Raw genomic sequence first — 6,441 nt, forward strand, 5'->3', positions numbered from 1 at the left:
TGTTCCTCTTTTCCTCTCTCTCTCTCTCTCTCTCTCTCTTTCTCTCTCTCTCTCTCTCTCTCTGTGTCTCCCATTCTATTTGGTTTGCTTTCCTTGAGTTGCATTTTCTTTATTCCATGTCTTGCCAAGAGCTGATTACTTGACTCACTGCTGTAAGTTTGGGGCACTAGATCTCTATAATTCTTTGGGACGTTGCTGTCCTTAATCCTGCCTGCTTCAAGGGTGTGATTTTGGGGCTTTTGATTAACCACATTCAAAATTAAAAACATGTAATTCTGTTATACCCCTCCTTTTATAACTAAACTAGAAGCATGCCCCCACAAACATATCCTCCAAACTACTGCTTACTCCTGTATTTGAGCCTTCTGCAATGCACGTTTACATCTGATACCTGCTTAGTGCTCCTGTGTTGCAGGAAGGGAGGATCTTTTCTGTCCCACAGGAGCTAAGGAAGTTTTGGGAGACCTGAATCTATGCAAGGATGTGGCTTTCCTGCAGAGTGGGGGAGATGCCAGTGCTAGGGCCTGTCAGGTACCCTGTTTCATGCTGGTGCATGTGGGAGGGTGCACCGAAGATCCCCAAGAGCTGGTCAGCTGTGTACCTGGCAGGTATGAGACGTTGAGGATGCTGTTGTGGCCTCTCAAAGCCATTCAGGTGCTTAATCCTGTGCTGCAAGGAGATGTCTCCTCTCCTCAGTAGGGAATAATCTCAGGATGCACAGGCAGGAACTCTTTGCAAGAGAGGTCCTTCTCATGAAATTGAGAGAGAGTTTGAGTTTCCTTTTAGTGGCCTCTAAATCATTTGTCCAGAGCACAAAGTGTCTCTTCCTGGATGTATTTAGGCTCATTCCTTTAGAAGTCATCTATGACTGTGTTTGTATTTGTGCATAAATTAATATTAATGGTGAATGTGGTCTGACTACTGGGCCCATTTCCTTCCACAGCTGTTTTTGTGTGAGACCTGATCCAAAAACATCTTGCGCACACATCTTCCAGCCTGGCTCTGCAGGCGTGCTTGATGGAGAACACTTTGCTGGTGAGGCCTGCTGTGGTTTAGGCATGGATGTAGCACATAGCTGCTCAGTGCTGTCAGGGTCTCAGCAGATCTGCTTTTGCCTCACAGCAGACATTTGGGTACCCAGGGAACTTGTGTTTTAACTGGAAAAAAACTTATGTGCCAAAGGCCTCCTGTTGTAAAGGAGCTTGCAGCTGTGCAGAGGTTTGAAGGGACTGAAGGCTGGAGTTCACGTGCTCCAGCTGGAAAGGAAGGCCTACCCACAGCTTAGGTGGTGCTTAGGGCTCCAGATTTCAACCTGGGCACCAGCACCTGAAAACAAGTATTGAAACACCTGCATGTTTTTTTTATTTGAATAAGGTTCTGTGCATTCCTACATTTATCCATTTGTGGATTAATCTCAAAGAGATTGCTGGGACTGAGCCTGGGACTTCTGCAGGAAAAGATGGTACCAGAAACAACAGGTACTGAGAAGAAATATTCCAAATACCCTATTTTTTAATCATTTAATGAGTATTTCCTTACAAATTTAGATTTAGGTAGGGAAGGTGATTTGTTGTATGACTCACATGTCCAAACTAATAGGCTACTTGTATTTTTTGATGCAAAGCCCTCACAACTGCTTTGTGAATAATCTGCCATGGATGTGTGTGCTTGGAAACTCGAGTAATTTTGGACTCACACACTTGAAAGGGTTGTTTGCAGATAGTGCACATCCTGACCACTTTTGTTGAGAAGGGGCCTAATTCAGAGTGTAGAGCAGGCAGCTAAAGGTTCCTATTGCCTGAAGTAAATCACAAATAGTTTGCCCGGCTCTTGGGTTTAATCACATGATCCAATTACAACTTAATCCCATCAATATGAAATAAATGTTCCCACCTTTGGTTATTTTCTCGATGTGGAAAGCTGCTCACAGCCTCGTGCCTGGCAATTGGTCTGTATTTGGTGTTCCTGTTGTAAAAGGAGGATGGAAGGAGGACGATTGGTGAAACAAGCAGCCTGAAAACCCTTCTTTCGGCCCAAAGTGGGAGCAGAGCAGCCTATAGAGATACTGTCACAGATCCAAGCAGGCTGGAGTTAAACAGTTTCCTCAGCTTTTCTCCCTAAATCAATTTGAATATTCTTGGCAAGCTCTGTTACTATGCATGGTGGGCAGCTGTGATTCAGGCAGGGATATATTTTTTTTTTCCCCTTTCTACTGTCCCAGTCTTCCTGTCTTGTGCAGATGTGATCCTTTCCCTCTGTCTGCCTAACAGCTAATTATTTTACCAGACGAGCCAATAGTCTGAAGAAAACAGACCATGCATATTCTTGAAAGCAACAACTGTGTTACAATGTCTGGGGGGATGGGGAATAAAAAAAAAAAAAAAAAAAAAAAAAAAGAGGAGTCACTTCCTTCTGACCTGCTCTACTCCTTAAGAAAACCTCCAAAAATAGCAAGTGTTCTGATTTATAAGGGACCAACCAACCTCCCAAGCTGGTGCCCCCCTTTAACAGCAGAAACTTGCACTATGTATCCGGGGAAAGTGGGGGAAAAGCCAGCTTGAATAGAAAAGACATTACAGAGCTGTTAGCTCTGTAATTAATGGCAACCCAAGAATGTACACACCGCTGTTACTGCAAAAAATGTGGACAAGAGCACATCAGCTGCTCTGCAGAAACTGCTTGGGTGTCACCGAGCTCACTGAGTTTTCATTCCCAGTTGCAGTTATGCCTTTCAGATTAAAAGAATTAGTCCCTGGGTCTGGAAAGGGCACCAGTTCTGCTTTATGTCTTACGTTTGAGGAGGCTTTTCTAATGGGGTAGATATCTGGGTGTTGCAGCCCACTCTGGAGCCAACACCTCTAAACCACTGTCTGCTATGTCCCAGGTGGGAGCTGCGGGCTGCCAGGGAGCACCACAACCATGCAGTTGTGTTTTACAACCTGGGGGCTGGGTTTTGAGAAGACCTATAATACTGGGTTTCAGAGGCAGAACAGGCAGGGGAATTTCCAGATCCCACAGAAGCTCAGCACTGCTTGCTTGCTGGAGCTCTGCTGTGACTTGAGAAGTGTGTTGTCCAGCTGATATCTGCAAAGCCACGTTGACTGCCAAGAGGAGGCCTGCTTGCCTCTCTCAACAGCAAGAACAGCATTTTGGGGGGGAGGGGGTCCTCTCTGCTCTGAAGGAGCTGGCACATCTCTCCTATTTGGGGGGCCCTGGTTTAAGCAGTGCAGTGCTCAGTATTTTTGCAAGTGGGGCAATAGTGTACAAATACCAAGCACCAGGAAGGAGGGCTGTGAAGGAAGGTGTGCCTTGAGATGAGATAGAAGCTGACTGGCACTTTTTGGAAAGTGCAGCTAGGGCCTAGGGTGCTTACCATTGGTGGATACAGCGTTCAGGATACAGAAGTCCTACTACTGATGGTACAAAAGCTGCAGGGTCTTTAAACATACAGAGAAAGGCCACTGCTTTTTTGACAGGCAGCTCTTTTCCTAGGTGGTAAGAGCATGCAACAACACAGGGAAAAACCAAGTCCTTTCCCCAGCACATGGTAACCACACCAAGGGACCAAGTGCCCCAGATACATTCTCTTTTAAATTCTACACAAGCAAATCCTTGAATGAAAATGTGACTCATCCTGCTCTGAAGGCCAGCATCAGCTGCCTTACTGGATAACCTGGGTCAGTGAATCCTCCTTAATGTTGAGTTGCAGCTCAAAAGTTGAGTTGCTTTTGAGTAAGCAGTCACTCTCTGAAAACAAAGTTATTCTCTTGAAACCCTCACAGAGGTTCCCTCTGACATTCAGAGCACCAGGATAGGGAGAACTATCTATTCTGTTCTGGGCTGCCTTGTTTACCTTCTGAGGAGTATGTGGCTTTGCTGACAGTACTGGAACAAGACCCAAAAGAATGAATATTCCTCATTTCTTTGCTGCTGTTTTAAAAGCGGATAACCATTTAATTAGTTGTTCACCCTCCAGGGCTGTAAGTTCTTGTATAATTAGATAATGAGCAATTATCATTACAGCATTTTGTTCTCACATGGTACTACCTGGATTCCAGCACTGACCACATTTCAAAGGCTCATGTTCCAGGTTATTACCCAGTAATGCTATGGGAAGCACTAGCACCCTTTTTACAAGAAGACTTTCTTAGAGGGGACAATCTACCAGCATTACAGGTACTAATATAAATCCCACCTGCTCTTACTGGACTTGCCCCATGGTAGTTTGAAGCAGTGCTGATACCCACAACAGCAGGAAAACCCTAAACTATTCCAAGATTATGTGGTTGGGTGCTTCCTGAAATACTGCCTTTTATGTCCTTAATGCCACCCTTGCCTTTCCTGCTTTGGCAGGGAAAGCCAACATCAGGGTTACACAGTGTGGTTCAGAACAGAAAGCAATTGGGCAACACAATGGTTTAGATTTGGAGTAGCCCCCAGAAGGGCTGCTACGCTAAGAAAAGTGCCTGATGCAAGTCAGGACTTACAGGATGTACTTGTGTTGAGGTCAGCAACTGGCAATTAATTAATTCGTTAAAATACCTGAAGAGATTCAAAATGGGCACATGGTAAGAACATGCATGCAAGAGGAAGATCTTGAAACCACTTAAGCTTTAGGGCAAACAAAAAACCAGATGGGAGATGGGTGTGGTGATGAAAAGGTGTAGGCAAGGGGCCCATATCTGTCATTATTCCTGCAGCTACAATTTAATTACCATTCCTAGGCTTTGGGGAACAGAGTTGGTTGGGTTGTGTGTTGTTTTTTTTTTTAATAATGTATGGGAAGGAACACAAGTTCTGCAGTTGGAAGTTGCCCCTTAGCATTATCCCTGAGTCTCTGCTAAGACTCTTAATGTTCTTTACTCATCACCCAGAATAGAAACTGTTTCCTTAAACTTCCATGTTAAGGTATTGTTTTTAAAGTGGGGGGGAGAAAGAAAATTAGAAGCAAAGCCCCAAGCTTCCTCTCCTCCCTGAAATTCTCCTCCTGGTTTCAGCAGCACCAGAGCAGAAGTCAGCACAAGACTGGCAAGAAGCCCTCCTCCAGCTCTTTGGGTAATAAGCAGATGTGCCCTACAATCTTGTTTTGTGCAGTTGTTAAATTGGGACAATGGGCTGCAACAACAGGTTATGGAAAGGTAAGCTATTTACCTGGAGGATGTTACTTAAAGCTGATGTTAATGTTGTAATGCAGTGTGGGTAAGAGGGAAAATTAGCACCCTGCTCTGAATGGAAGATTTGTTTTCTTGACACCTACAATGGCAAAGTGAAAGTGACTTACAACACTGCAACAACAAATCAACCTATTAGAGAGGAACAAGTATCACATGGCAGGGCTCAAATAAAGGAAAATATTAGTTTAGATTTTAATACTTGCTGAAAAAGTCCAAAACAATTTTTTTTTCTAACATTGTTCTCCTGGTTGCTAGAACACAAGAAGAGACAAAATGGAAAAAAAAAAGATGAAAAAAAATATTAAAAAAGATTAAAAAATTACCAAAAAATGACAAAAACAACCAAAACAACAAAAAAAACCAAAACTTGATTTTTCACAGTATTTTCACAGCTAATGACGCTTGTTTGTAGAAAACAGATGAAGTGCCCACAGGGAGGGATTCAGTATTGAAAAAGTTGACTATCAGATGTCAACTGAGCTGTATTTAGTCCTTGCCACACAAAAGCCATGTCAGGCAAAGCAAGCCAAAGGGGGAGAGTGGGCAACATAAATTATTACTAAGCAGAGGCAAATCCAGTTTTATTCCCCTCAAGAATGCACAGTGATGGAATAAAGATCTGGGTAGGGGGCTTTTTTTTTTGCTATTGAAATCCCTTCTACCTATACCTGTACCTAAGATGGCATGTGTTTGACCTAGGCACTGAGATAGATGCACCCAGAGCCAAACTGCATGTACTGGCTCAAGCCATGAAAACCAAAGCCATTATCCCATGGGGCATGTGATGCCTAGGGAACATACATACAGAACTGCATGCCCAGTGAGCTGGAATGAAAAGGCTGGTTGAGCCTGTTTCAAATGGCAGATAAATGCCCCACGATTAGTGTGCGCCAATCACCAATCCACGCAGCAAGTTGAGAATTACAAAATTTCAGGTGCAAGAGCTCTTCAAACCAGTGCATCTTTCCAAACGCTGTACATTAACTCCTCACACAGTTCTTCTATCAGTTAAAATGAAGAAGGGAGGTGAAGCAGCCAAATTCCAAGGTTTTTTCCTAAACAGAGCATCATTATGTGGCTTCTGTGCTTAGCCATGGATGCTGAAATCAATGTAAGTTGAGGGCTTTTCCCATTTTGCAGTACAGAGCTTGAACTAGAAGAGATTCCTGCTCACAAATAAGGACTTTATTTTAATTCTAAAGAAACTAGTAGGGAGGGAGGGGAGTCTTGGCTAGGTAACAGAGTAGGGATGCTTTTCTCACTCTGT

The sequence above is a fragment of the Apus apus genome, chromosome 3 (genome assembly GCF_020740795.1).
Source record: "Apus apus isolate bApuApu2 chromosome 3, bApuApu2.pri.cur, whole genome shotgun sequence".
Classification (NCBI taxonomy): Eukaryota; Metazoa; Chordata; class Aves; order Apodiformes; family Apodidae; genus Apus; species Apus apus.